This window comes from Desmodus rotundus, chromosome 11 (assembly GCF_022682495.2).
Source record: "Desmodus rotundus isolate HL8 chromosome 11, HLdesRot8A.1, whole genome shotgun sequence".
NCBI lineage: Eukaryota > Metazoa > Chordata > Mammalia > Chiroptera > Phyllostomidae > Desmodus > Desmodus rotundus.
Genome location: NC_071397.1, coordinates 96,321,718 through 96,336,874, shown reverse-complemented (window position 1 = coordinate 96,336,874; position 15,157 = coordinate 96,321,718). Strand labels below are relative to the sequence as shown.

Below are 15,157 nucleotides of genomic sequence, written 5' to 3'. Positions count from 1 at the left end.
CACTGTGTATTTTTATATGATATTGTGAAAATAAGTCCCTTTGGGGTTATGTTAGAAGAAATGAATCCTAACATCATGCCTTACTGTTAAAACAATTTTAAGCTACACAAACAATTGTAATGTTATCGAAATTGTCCATAACCACCTCTAAGGCAATTATTAAAACCCCCACTTGACAGATACAGAACCTGAAGCTCAAAGTTATTACTGAAGGGCACACTACTGAGGCCACATGGCACCTGCTGAAGACGAAGGAGGGTGGATGAGAGAGGAGAGAGGAGGAAAGGAGCCTTCCGCATGCTCCAGCATGGCAGGAGGGCAGAGGCTGGCTTGGTCTCCATCCCCGCTGTGGTGCCCGGGCCTAGCCTACTGCCACCACCAGCGGGTGCTCAGTGAGCCGGGCAGGCCTGCGGCGAGGGCTGCCTCCCACGTCAGTGGGTCTGCAATCCCTGTGGAGACTGACAGCCAGGTGCGGAATGGGTCCCAAAGGCCACGCTGCAGTGTTCAAAATATCTGTCTTAATAATCCAGGACTACAGAGCGCAGCACGGAGTCAGAAACGCCACTGTCTACAAAGCCCCTTCAGCGCAGACCAGCACTCTCCGCTCTTTCAACTATCTTCACGTTTAATTTCCTTCACTGCTTAGTCCTGCAACTTCTAAAGCTAGGGTTCTGAAAATCAGCGTGGGAAGGTGCTTGAGCTTTGAAGAATGAATCTAGACAGCAAGTACAAAAGGGGCCCGGTAAAGGAGAACAGGTTACAGGCTACCCAAAATGTCACAAAGCAAACTCAGGGCTAAGATCCTGGTCTCCTGGAAAGCCATATAATCATTTTATACAATTAACTTCTCTTTTCCTAACACCAAAATTGCCAATGATTAAAAAATATATTCTAGCCCTGGCTGGTGTGGCTCAGTGGATTGAGTGCCAGCCTGAGAACCAAAGGATCACCAGTTCGATTCCCAGTCAGGGCACATGCCTGGGTTGTGGGCCAGTTCCCAGTAGGGGGCGCCTGAGAGGCACCTACACACTGATATTTTGTTCCCTTTCTTCATCCCTTCCCCTCTGTCTAAAAATAAATAAATAAAATTTAAAAAATGTATATTCTGAAAAGTAGCTGATGAAAATCTCACAAAAAATGAGTATTTTAGAAAAACAAAAATTTCTTGCACTAAGAATTTCTTGCACATCTTTCCAGGTAAAATGGAAATAATCCTCAATAATGCCACATAACCGTGCTTGTGAATAACAAATGTAATAGTAATAGGGCAGACTGAAGATATCACCCTAGAGAAACTATCATTAAATCTTCAAAATAAAATGGGGCAAACGCAACTGTATCTTCAGAATTCAGAGAAAAAAAACTATGTGAACATTTTTACTCAGAACACACGACATGCATGACTTTGCACATATTCAGCTGGTAAGTCACTGTATTTAACTGGATGACTGCAATAGCTGGAATCAGACCTTCCAGCAAAACACAACTTTGTGAAGCCAGTAGGAACAGAGAAAGCATTCACACGTCTGCACTCCAGGCTCTTCTCTGAGTTCCCAGAGACAAAACTTGGGCTCACAGGAGGGAACGTACACGCACTCTCTGATGTGCCCACGAGGACAGCCAGGGCTCCAGACCTCTGCCGCCAGGCTGGCCGCTGGCTTCTCTGGGCCCAGCCTCAGCGCTGGGGCGGGTGTGGCGTGTGGAAGCGTGGTTGGGGCCCTGCCTCCACGGCAGTCCCTTCCTAACCACGTGCGCAGGGACACATGGGGGCATAGCTCTTTAAGGCAGGACACTGCTGTGGCCTATGGGCTAAAACTGGACCCCACCTGTATTTGCTCTGCCCACAAGTCAAACATTTTTAAATGACTCAAAAAGGAAAAAAATCAAAAAAGTAATATTTTGTGATATACGAAAAACACCTGAACTTCAAATTTGGGAGTCCGTGACGTTTTACTGGAATGCAGCCGCAGCCATTCCTCTGTCTGTGGCTGCTCTCAGGCTACAAGGGACAGCAGTTGTGAGAGAGACCCTGTGGCCTGCAAGCCTAGGTACGTACTCGCTGGCCCTCCCCAGAAAAGATGCAGAGCCGGGAGTCAGAGAGCATGGTGTTCAAGTGTGGCCGAATGCCACGGCCTCCGCCTTCTGGGAACCAGGGTGATGCGGCCCCAGCTGAACGGCACAGTGACCCTCAGAACATCAGGAAATGTTCGAGCTTCCCCAAGATGGGACTGACTGGACACCGCCATCCTCCGTCAGGGAGGGCGGGGGCTCCACATCGAGATACGTTCTCTAAAACCTAGCGAACGTGTATCACCAATGAACAAAGGGGCCATCAGACAAAAATCAGCTAGGAGGAAATAGGTTTTTTATGCTTCTTTAGAGAAAAAAATTGGTTGAAACCTAGATATAAAGCCATTATCTTCTAATAGACTACATATAGAATTAAACACAGAAAAGACTTAATTTTTTTAAAAATTACTTGAAGTTAAATAACTTTTTGCAAATCTTTTTTCATTAAAAAACAAATTACTTTGAAAATTTAAAAATTCTCCACATGACCTATTAATTCCTTCCCTGTCCTCCCTTAAAATTCCACGTCACAGTTGAAAAGTGACACGGATGGGCGTTACGAGAGCTCCATTCAAGCAGCAAAGGCAGGAAAAGCATTTCTGTTATTCAACAAGCTGATGAAGGAAGTATCAAGAGAAAAATATAAAAACAGGGGCTTTCTCAGTGTTCACATGTCATCAGAATTTCAGTGCTGACTAGACCTCAGTGCAACAGAAGAGTAATAAAAAGATATAATTTCTATGTTACTGTTATACACACACGTAACTTTTATATGTAAATTATAGAGAAATATTCCCACCCTGCAGACACTTAGGGCATCCATATGGATAGCTGTCTTACAACATGTTAATAAAAGAAGTTCAACAGCGGTTTAAACATTCAGCCTAGTTAACAAAGAAGCTCTGTAACTAATACTCCTCTGGAGGACAATTTAGTCAGCGGGGCACCAACTCGATTCTTCTTTTGTAAGTACTATCAGATCTATGATGCCTGTGAAGAAGAGAGAGACCTACTGCATCTCATTTCAACCAAGACACCTTCAAGCTACAGTGCTTTCATTTATCTTGCCAGTACACTGGCAGCTCAGGCAATTGCAGGGAGGGCTCTTTTAAGGGGCTGGAGTCCCCCTCCCCCACAGCATTCCCTACACCTGCCTCTCGTGGCCGAGGGAGGGGAAGGCAGAGATTTCCTGGGCTCTTGTAGAGTAAGTTCAGTATTTTACCATGGCAATTTGATTTGGCAAAATCTCGCTAATAAGTTGGGTTTTCAACATCTGACATCACTCACAATACGGAATACTTTCCAGCACACTAGAGTAATATATAACTCCTACTACTAATGGTTTGTTTATTAATTCCATGCCTTAAAAAAAAAAAAAAGGCTGTTTCACTCTATAACTTAACTTAAAGTTTGTGCAAAGACTTTTTTCTCTGTAACCATCGTCCCTCCACCCTCTGCCCACGTAAACTTTTCATTCTAACCCAAGTTGACAAGTACACGAGATCGCACTGGGCTTCAGATGAGATGCCCCCGGGGAGCAGTAACAGTCCTGGCGGACTCAGACAAGAGAAAACACTTAGGAATTGACACAGACCACAAATAAGCTCCCGATTCAATATGGTGGGGCAGGGTGGAGGGAGGGCAGAGACAGAGGAGAGTATATGGGAATACATCACCAAGAAGGAGTACAAGAAGAATTCTTAGAAATCTACATACATACAGAACCAACATACATAATTAAGTGTAAATATTCTGTCATGTCTACATACTACATAGGATCCTCCCTAAAAACTTTCCACTAATACATACATACATCGCTGGTTCTGATGTCATTCAATTTATCTACTAAGTTGTCTTATTAAAGTCTAACATCAGTCTCTGCTCGGGATGTCTTCTTACTGTCCAACAGAACCGGGAGAGAGTTAGAAACTTTTACTCCCTTGCTTAATTAAGTGGGGTTTTTTAAAAAAGCAAATCAACCTCAAAATACTCTAAGCAATGGTTCTTGGTACAGTTAGGTGATGGCACTGGATCGGCCCTGGCAGAACTGCAGAGCGCTGCATGCACTTGGGCACCTCCTGCTCAGAAGCGCCCCCAGAGAGCGGAGGATAAACACTGAGTTAGAGACGGAGAAGATACTCCAATCAATGAGATGCGCTCGGGTCTCTTGTTTCAGGATTTTAATAGGATGCAGTTAATGATTTCTCTTGTGACTTCCCATGGGTGTGAAGCACAGGTTAAAATGCCAGTTCGATGGCCTTTGGAAAAGTCCCTCAGTTGTCTTCAGAAGGAGAAATAGTATCTCTTCTCCTTCTTAGAATATTAAGTATGAAAGTCAGGCGTGCAGTTTTTCTTTCTCTCTCCAACTAGACCCTAACTTTCTCCAAGGCAGTGATTGGTGAATGTCACTGAATTTATAAGCTCTGTAGTAAAATACAGCTGCAAACACTATACAAGTAAGCCAGCACATGCAAATATTTCTAAACATTTACCACAAGCTCTCTACTGAAAACGATTGACTTTGTTCTTAAAACCGAGCAATGAATACTCAGCCCTCTGTTTCCCATTACCAAGCATCCAGTCTTATTAGATACTTAGCTCTTTAGAAACGCACTGTGAAATCACTTCATACCTACCAACCTTACTTTAAAACCTTCATTTGGACATGAGAGAGAAATCCTACTTAAAATTGATTATTAGAATTGAGCCAATACGTGACAGACACAGAAAAACCTCACAATGACGGTTCAATTTCCAGGATGTTTGTAGGCTTCTTTACAGCACGAACCTATGTGTGATAAAGTGTATTCTGTACAGCACGAACCTATGTGTAATAAATAGTGTATTCTTTACAGCACGAACCTACATGTAATAAATAGTGTATTCTGTACAGCACGAACCTACGTGTGATAAAGAGTGTATTCTGTACAGCACGAACCTATATGTAATAAATAGTGTATTCTGTACAGCACGAACCTACATGTAATAGTGTATTCTGTACAGCACGAACCTATGTGTGATAAAGAGTGTATTCTGTACAGCACGAACCTATATGTAATAAATAGTGTATTCTTTACAGCACGAACCTACATGTAATAGTGTATTCTGTACAGCACGAACCTATGTGTGATAAAGAGTGTATTCTGTACAGCACGAACCTATATGTAATAAATAGTGTATTCTTTACAGCACGAACCTACGTGTGATAAAGAGTGTATTCTGTACAGCACGAACCTATGTGTGATAAAGAGTGTATTCTGTACAGCACGAACCTACGTGTGATAAAAAGTGTATTCTTTACAGCACAAACCTATGTGTGATAAAGAGTGTATTCTGTACAGCACGAACCTATGTGTGATAAAGAGTGTATTCTGTACAGCACGAACCTATGTGTGATAAAGAGTGTATTCTGTACAGCACGAACCTATATGTAATAAATAGTGTATTCTGTACAGCATGAACCTATGTGTGATAAAGAGTGTATTCTGTACAGCACGAACCTATGTGTGATAAAGAGTGTATTCTGTACAGCACGAACCTATGTGTAATGATAGTATATTCCAAGACACCCCCAACAGTCCCTGCCCTTTCCTGGGTCTAGACAGCAAATGGCTGAAGCACTAATTTGTAGCCTTAGAGTGACTTTCCAAACATGCTTTATATATTTCACTTTCTATTTAAACATAACAAATATTTGTCTCTTTATTACATGTGACATTTTATGCAGGGCATAGCCTTAAGATGTATGAGGTCAACTGAAAATAATGTTTGATGCTAATTTTAAAATAGTCATAAGCTCCATAAATGACAATCTTTTTTCCACAGCCAGGGATAATAAGAAAAATTAATGAGTCAAAAAATCGTTTAGGAGAGGTAGCCAAGAACCCCTTTTTGGGGAAATGATTTTCACCTGATTCACTTGCATTCTTTCTCAAGCAAATATTCCCCTACGGGCAACTCATTTGAAGAGGACATTTATAGGATAATCAGCTAAACTGATACTTTACAAAAGCAGAATTCAGAGTTAAGCATGCTATCATAAGCAAATATTGTTACAATGGTTATAGTTCCTTTGAATTTTAAAAACCAGCACCTGAAATAAAAGCTAGCCTCAGAGGTCCTTGGGTTAAATCTCCTAACAGGAAATGCGCTGCCATTCTAAATTTAGAAGTGGTAAACAACCTCAGTATGAAATATGCATCATGTAAGGGAATTTTTTCCCACTGCACAGGCCTCGGGGGGTCCTAAATTATTCTGTTTTTGAACTCCGCCCAGGGACAATCTCTGCTCTTCCACTATTAACGCCCGGCTATGTTATAGAGGCCAGGAAGAACCACAAATAGGTCCTCTGGCACAGTGTGAGCAATCTCAAACTTAAAAATAATTTGGTAAGAGAATTTATTCATCATTGTCTTTTGGCTGAATGGAAACTGGGATTAAGCTCCATCTGGAAACACCAAGTTCTTCTGGGTTACACTCCCAGGACCGCCCTCACACATGGCACCGACCACGAGCCGGACAGGGGTCATTTCCAGCAACAGCTGTGACTACCACTGCTCTAGCACCTTCTGAATAGCAGGGCCACCAGGCAGTCTCCTACACGAGGAACCTACAGCATCTTGTTAGCGCCCATCCATTGTTCCTACCCACTGGAAAGTTTTTTAATTGATTTCATTGTCTCACATAGCCAAGACCCTTTCTGACCTCAAGTCACGGCCCAAGTCAGTACCGAAAACGCTAAAAAAGACTCGAGTGTGACTAATTGCTGGCCCTTTTTATTCCAGGAGCTAAGGCATTTTAAAGAATGCACTTATTAATACAAATTATCGACTACTGGTGAAATTAAAGCTGCACTGGAGCTGGAGGGTGGGAGACACCTGTCCTGAGTGCCACCCCTGGGCAGGTGCGCCCTACCTAGGGTTTGCAGGTGGAGCCCAGGGGTGGGTGGGTGCGGTGGTGGAGGAGGTAGGAAAAATGGGGGAGGGAGGTTTTTGCAGGTGGGTAACGTTTTGTAAGTTGTCCTACAATATGTGACCTTGTACACTCAAATGTCCTTCTTTCACGGAGTCTCAATAATGAAACACAAACAGCTAAACAAACAAATAAAAAGCAGGGATTCTATGACGAAGGTGAGAAGTGGTAAGCGTCCTGGAATAGGGGCAGTCTGTCTCCAGCTAGAGCACACTGGCGCAGGGGCTGCTGTCGGGCAGGCCCAGGCTGGGAGCGGAGATGTGCCCTTCGCACGAGGGGTGGGCAGGAGGCAGGGAGAACAGTGTGTGAGGCAGAGAACTTGGGAGGGCACCTGCCGTGCAGGGAGCAGTGAGGAGGAGAGTAGGGAGGCCAGAAGGAAGGCAGAGCGAGAGGACGCGGCTGGGAATGGTCTCATACGCCTAGGCCAAGGAACATGGGCTTACAGTTTTAGGAACCAGGGAGCCAACAGAAGTCTAAAAGGCCAGTTTGAACATTACCAGAGAAAGAAAAGAAACACAGTGCGATGCCAATTAAGAAATGTGAAACATTTAAAAGAAAAAAGTACGTTTTCAAGTATTTATGAACAAAGAATGCTTTAAACACGACTAAGATTATAGGTACCAGTTAACAATAAATTCATAAAATATTTTTAAAATCTGTATTTTCAGCATTACATAAAATTTAACAAACACATGAACAACAATGACAGAAAGGGCCTAAACAGCTGTCGGCACTCCCTACTACTCATTTCGGTTATGCTTAAGAACCTGTGGATGGAGTGAGGGAGGATGTACTCGTACCCCTTACCCTGAAAATTGCACAGCGGTGTCTGAAAACTAACTGGGTAATGTTGCCCTTTAACAGATTATACTCTTGAACTATTCCACTCCCAAACCGCTGGTGATGACTCCCAATACCTGTAGCTACAAAGGGGAAATCAGCTAACGACGTGCTTGCTGAAGGAGGGGTCGAGTTCATGAGTTGGTGCCTGGCAAGCATCGATGCCAGGTACAAAGCGATACATCGGAATAGCACAGGAGCTTTGAGAGCAAACTGACAAACTGACAAGATTTGTAAGTATGTAAGATTTTGAGTTTCTCTACTGACACCAGTGTTTATTGCTGAAGGCATCATAAATCCTTGTAACAGAAAAGCAATCAACACCACCTTTTGCATCCCTCATGGTATAAACACTACTGTTTAGAAGTAAATGCTTAGCACGTAGCAGTTCTGAAAATAAAACTTAATGAAAAGGCATGAACCCTCAGGAGACATTTATTTCTTCCGTACAAAGCAATGAGATACCTTAAAACAGTAAGACCTATAGGAACTGCAAATAAATTAGCAACCTAAGAAACAAACAAAAATAAAACAGAAAAACACACAACTCACAAACTATACCGAGTCTACGTGGAATAACAGGAAGTTTTATTTGTAGAACAGTAACTTAGTTATTTTTGATGTTTTCCCCAGTCACATGAACCACATAAACATACATACTTGTTATGCATCCTTCACTGGATTTTCCACAACTTTTTATTTTGAAATGACTTTAGACTCATACAAAAGTGGCAAAGACAGTACTGAGTGTTTCTACATACCCTTCACCTAGCTTCCCTAAACGGTAAAATTTACACAGCAACCATGGCACACTTATGAAAACTATGAAACTGACATTGGTCCAATACTATCATGGAAACTACAGGTAATTCCTATTTTCCAAGTAATGTCTTTCTCCGAGGACCCAACCCAGGACAGCATTCTACATCTGTTCACCGTGTGTCCTTCACCTCCTAGATCCGCCCCAGCTTCTCAAACACTTCCTCATTTTCACAGCCTCAGCACACAGGAAGAGCACCTGTCAGGTACGTGGCAGAATGTCCTTAATCTGTTTGGTTTTGTGCACTCGCACGGTTAGGCTGGCGTCATACGTTTTGGGGAAGAACAACACAGAAGTGAAGTGTCCTTGCCAGAGAAGCAGAGCAGGTACGACAGCAACACGATCACTTGTCAGGGATGCTGCGCTTGACCACTGGGTGATCGCCATGTCTGCCAGGTTTCTCCACTGCCCAGTGACACTCTTCACGCAGGAGAAAGGAGCCACTGAGTCCAGCCCACACCCAAGGAAGAGGAATTAAGCCCCACCTCCTGGAGGAGGGGTATCGAAGAATCTATGGGAATTAACGCCGTGAGTTAAAACCACACAGTAAGTAGTAAATATTTGGGGGGAAATGTACAAAACTCTGTGCACATCCTGTTTCTCCTTGAAATACTGCCCATTAATTTTAGTTTTATCAGCGGACCTTGCCTGGAGTGTTACTCTGTTGTTCACATGTTGATTTTTCTGTTTACTTCATTCCTTCTATTGCTACATTATTAAGAATTCTTCTGTTTGGAAAAAGCTATCCTGCCTCCTTTCATTTTTACATGATTCAAGGCAATTATTTCTCCTACACATGCTTTATGGTGCAACTTAAGTTCCTTTATTAGATGATTAAGTTATACTCTTATCAACACTAAATGACAGTGATACTTCCAGCTGAGATTTCATGATTATAAAATATCGGGGAGAAAAAAATATGCACTCCATGCTTTTCCGACACAACTAGTAGAAATATGATTCAATACGGACACTTTGAACAATAATCTGTAAGCATCGTAGGGAGCTGAAGATGCGATCGTCTGATGACCCAGAAAGTCCACTCCTAGGTTTATTGTACGCAGTCACCTGACGTAAGGAGAGATACACTAGCACAGAAGCAGTTTCAGTATTATAATAGCAAAAAATAAAGACAATCTAATTTTCTAGCAGTATTAAATATTTATAGATGTATTCAGAAACTGGGATACTATATGGCAGTGAAATTGAATGTGTTAGAACTAAAAGTATTAATATGAATATCATAAACGATGCTGCTAGAAAGTAAACAAAACCCCCATGCAGCCGTATGTAATTAATGCAGGACAGAAGGCAGAAGACAGTAGTGGGCTGTAAGCAGAGTCGAGCACATTCGAAAAGCCTAGTGCAGCAGCAGTAAGCAAAGATCAAAAGGGGGCAATGAGTGTGGGAGGAGCGCTGTGGAGCGGCGGAGGCGAGGGGGCTGGAAAAGACGGTAGAGCAGGTGGAGTAGCTTCGAGGTCCTACTGGCCTTCCTGACAGCCAACAAGCTGCCAGACTAACCTGAAGTGAACCTTGCCCTGGTCACCCCATGAAGCCCTACTTCTCCCCAAGGGCCGCCTTGCTATCAGGGTAAGGTCTTCCCTGACATCTGCACCACCAGGACGAGCTCCAAAATTCCTTCCCCCACGATCCCAGGTCACATTTATCTCCTGCGGAACGTCTCATGTCGAGTTTTAATGAATTGGTAGCATCTGCCACAGTGCAGACTCTGGGGGAGGACGGCTGATGTTCACCCCCCAGCTTTGCCACTTATTAACGGACCATGGGAGAGACACTTAACCTTTCTGTCTTTCTCCTTCCTCGTCTGTAAAATGGGGAAAAACTCATGCCTGCTGAAAAGAGTTGCTGTGAGAATAAAACGAGAAATTGTAAGTAAAGGGATCGGAGCCACAAGATCTCACCAAGTGTGAGCTATTACCACTATTAGGCATGAGGGAGAGAGAGGCTGTGGGACACAGCCCACGACATCAGCGGCATCGAGGTATTGAGAGGGAGTGGCGGAGACAGTGGAGACTGCAAAGGGAACCGGGTCCTCCCATTTTACCACCCCCCCAGGGGGTGCTGGCAAAGGCTCTGCTGGCCCCCTCGGAATCGGGTTTAAAAATGGAACCCCAGACACAACCCAGAGAGAAACGAAACTCTGCAAGTGAGGCAGGTTTTTCCTCCACGTTTCTGGTAACCTAGCTGGACCAATCATTCACAAGCTCTGTGACGGGTAAGACGAGGACTGCCCGTGCTGTGTTTAGGAACACAGGCTTTCAACAATGTTTCTACCCATGGCATTGTAACAAATACTGTAGTACTGGAAGCTGGCTAACACTGGAATGGGAAGAAAAACCCAAAATGACTCACTGTCAACAAAATGTTACCACAGAGACTGCTGCGCTACAGTGGAAAGAACTAGATGAAAGAGGGGTTTCAAGCCCGGTGCCGCCACTGATCCGCAGTGGACAAGACGATCTAATCTTTATTCGCTGTAACACCTGGGGATTGCAATGCTGATGTTGTCAGTGGGTCAATATAATGAACAAAGCAAATGATAAGGAAATTGTGAAGAACATCACTTTTAAAATGTAAGATTATATTATTTCCTGATGTTGTTATATATTAGACACAGCCTTCAAATCACTCCTGTTTTATTTTCCAAAGTAATATTTCTTTTTCTTTTTAAATTTTAATTTATTTTTTAAAAGATTTTATTTATTTATTTACTTTTAGAGGGGAGGGAGGGAGAATGGGAGAGAAACATCAACGTGTGGTTGCTTCTCATGTGCCCCCTACCAGGGACCTGGCCCACAACCCAGGCATGTGCCCTACATTGGGAATCCAACTGGCGACCACTCTGGTTTGCAGGCTGGCGCTCGCTCAATCCTCTGAGCCACTCCAGCCAGGGCTCACTCCTGTTTTAAAAAATAAGTTAGAAATAGAATAACAATAAAATTAATACTAAGGCCACATCAATTCAAATCCAATTTCCTTTCTTGAATGCATCTCTCTCCTTATAATGAACAGCCAAAAGACCTAAAGACAAGGGTTATTTTGTTTTCTCACTATTTAAAGATATGAAAATAGTTTAAGATTATGTTAAATTGTTTCTTACTATGTTAAAAATAAAAAGAAATAATATAATGGATTCACTATTTTCACAGAAATAACTGTTAAGACTTCTGAATTCTTTAGGAAAAAAGTAGAGGATCCAGAATTTTTTTTTTTACATGACTAGTGGGACTAGATTACAGATGAAAAAGTTTTACTTTTTATTTTTAAATGAACCTCAACCCTTCAATACTCCCCCCCAAAGTCAAGCTTATCAACAAGAAGCATCTTTCTCGTGTTCAGTGATGACTCACAGACTACGGAGATCAGAGGTTTCCGAAATGAGCTGTTTTTATCTCTGTGCAGGAGCAGCTGGCCGCTCACCACCTCCAGTGCTGCCACTCAAGTGCAATCTTACATAATGATTTTTCCTAAAAGCATGTAACCATTTTATAACATATTATTTCAAACACTACTTCTCAAAAGGAAGTGGTCATAAACCTCTTCAGGGTCTCAGACAGAAACTTTCAATATCAATACCACTACCATCACTACTACTACTACTACTACTACTACTAAAGATGATGATGACAATAATATGAACCAGGCCTCGATTCCGTTTGGACGCCCCGCACGTCTCACACTCAGGCCCACCACCTCTCCGCAGCGCCACCAGCAGTATCGCGGCCCCTCCCACTCACAGGGGATGGCCCTGGGCCGGGAGTTTCCCGGGCCCATCCCGGGCCCACGGGAAGAACATGGGGTCTTCTCTGACGATCCCTTCAGTCCAGGCAAGCAGTCTCAAAGACAGCATGAGCAAATTAAGACATAGGGCCCAAAAGGTGGGAGGGTGAAATTCCCATTGCATTCCTTCCGAAAACTGCACATGGGAGAGACCTTAGAAACCCGCCCTGCACGTCCGTCCTGTTACCTAAGCCCTCTTTATCCCCGTAAATCCTAAATTTTGACATAAAACTGAACTTAAAACTCTGGTCATCAATCTGAGGGCCGTGAAGCCTCCTTTGGAATCTCTGTGTCTTACTCCCCTCCTCGAATGAACCTGTTTCTAAAAAGCACTCACTAGATGCTTTCTTTTCGACGCTGGGATTAGATCATACCTGTGTTCTTTTCACAATGGGGCGTGGGGCAGGGCGGTTCCTAAGAATCTGGGCCCTGGAGCCACACAGCTGATGCCACTTGGCTCCTCTCCCCCAACTCCAAGGACTTGGGCAAAGGGGCCCCACATGCCCGCCCACTTCTCACCTGTCTGCACCACGGGGCAGTGAGCGTAATGACCTCACAGAGCCGCGGGAGAACTGAACGAGTGCTGTGCAGAGGGCGCTAAGCTCGATGCCTGGCACCAGGTCAGTGCTCACTGAGTATTCGCTGCAGGGGAGGGTTACGGCGACACCATGGCAGGCAAAGGCATGGATTCCAGAGTAGGAGCAGTTGGAAATCAAGTCGTGGCTCCATCGTTTCTTCCCCCAACCTCAGGCAAGTTACTTAACCTCACTAAGCCTGAATTCACTGTCCAAAAATGGGGAAATTATTGCTTATACCATGGCGAGGATTACACATATTTATGAGTAAGATGTAGTAAGGCATACAAAACTTCAGGGAACAGTTGCTATATATATAAACATACATACACATGTAAGCATACCGGTGCACACACATCAGATATATACTTTAATTTTTAACACTGTTTATAATGTAAAACACATTTTGAGTATGTGATACAGAATTTGCAGATAACATCCAGAAGAGTATCTGGCTTACGAAGGCAGATGAGTAAATAGCGGCAGTCTGAATGCACCCTTCCAATCTTTAACAAGCGCTTTCCAGAGAGCTGTGTAGCAGGCAGAGTGCACTGCTGACTGTTAACACAACGGGGTAGGGGGCCTTTGGCGTCTCTATGAAATGCAGCGTTACCGATTACAAACCCCGCGTGCCCAAGCGGACACTGACCGGAAATGTGAAGCCGTGGTTCAAGTCTGCTCCATCACCTCCGACTGGTGTGAACAAGGCAAGTGAATTAACATTCCAAAGCCTCCGTTCCTTCACCCATAAAATGGGTCTTGGTCTCAAAGAGGCTGAGAACATAATGAGTTTAATAAATATCAGCCATCATGACTTTGAAATGTATTGCCATGAAGTATGCAGATAAATTTAAAACAGGAACCCTAGATACTAAAGTGGCAAAAAATTAGAAGCCACCTAAATGTCAATTTAGTAGTGAGCCTTTAAAAATGTGTAATTCCTAAAAATAATATAATTCTTATTGAAAAGATTGTTGAGTGGAAAATCAGGTACAGCAAACAAACATGATCAAATTTATGTAAAATAGTATAAAAATATTGCAGAAACATATATTTTATATGTGCACATAAGTATATTTGTGTGTATTTTTTTAATGCATAAGAGGTATCAACTGATGCTCAATAAAACTTTAACTGGTTATTTTACATGCTTGGATCTGGGAGGACTTTTTTCCCTTTTCATTGTACTTGAGTAGTTATATTAATAAATGCTGAAGCTTTTTTGTAAAAGAAATAAAACAAAGAGGGCCCCTGGAGATTTTAATAGTTTTTAACACATGCATAGCCACAGCATAACTTAATAAACCGGGTATTAATGTATTCTCACTCTAAAGCAAACAATGAATGAAGTTTAAAATAAGCCCGTTCAAAAGACAGGAAATAGTTGACTAATAGTAGCGTGAAATCATATTAGTATCTTCACAATAGATGCTAAAACAATGCAAAAGTATGAGGTAATGAAATGACAAGACTAAGTGGACTAATCATGCTCATAATGTATAGTTTTTACATTTTATCAGGCTCAGATTTTTAATACAATTTGCCTCACGGTCTCCATTAGCAATTCTGTACATACATGAATAAGATGGCTGAGAAAATGTTAAAAAATCAGCTTTGATGTGAGTAGAACAAAGCAACAATATAAGTAGTGACTTTAACATTACGGCCTGTCGATAGGGCAGGCCCGCCCCGGCCAACAACCCAGCCCTGTCAAAGCGACGCGCACTGAACGAGTGCAGACGCGGGCACTGCCTGCTCACCGGGCCCCACAGAGCCTGTTCCGACAGAAGCTGGCGTCTCGAACCCAAAGACGCTCCGAAGAAACAGGAGTCACATGCCTAACCACACTCCGAACAGAAGCCAGTACAAACGGTTGTTCTGTCACTGTTGCCACACTGAAGCAAGGGACCAGGGATGGGGCACCACTGCCTCGGGGTCACCTGCACTCCGACACTTCCTGCGGAATGCTGCTGTCACGGGCTGCGTTTTCAACGGTATGTGTTCGACATTATCGATTTTCTTTTACCTCCAAAGAAAATCACAATTTTAAACATAACTTTCTTTGTGACTTAATGCTTCT

At 43.1% G+C, this 15,157-nt stretch overlaps 1 protein-coding gene across 9 annotated transcripts in view; it reads right to left on the bottom strand.

The window, feature by feature from the left end:
• The window catches only part of ARID1B (AT-rich interaction domain 1B), a 404,641-nt gene that overhangs the window by 121,949 nt on the left and 267,535 nt on the right, over positions 1–15,157 (bottom strand). The gene's annotated exons all lie outside the window — the stretch shown is intronic.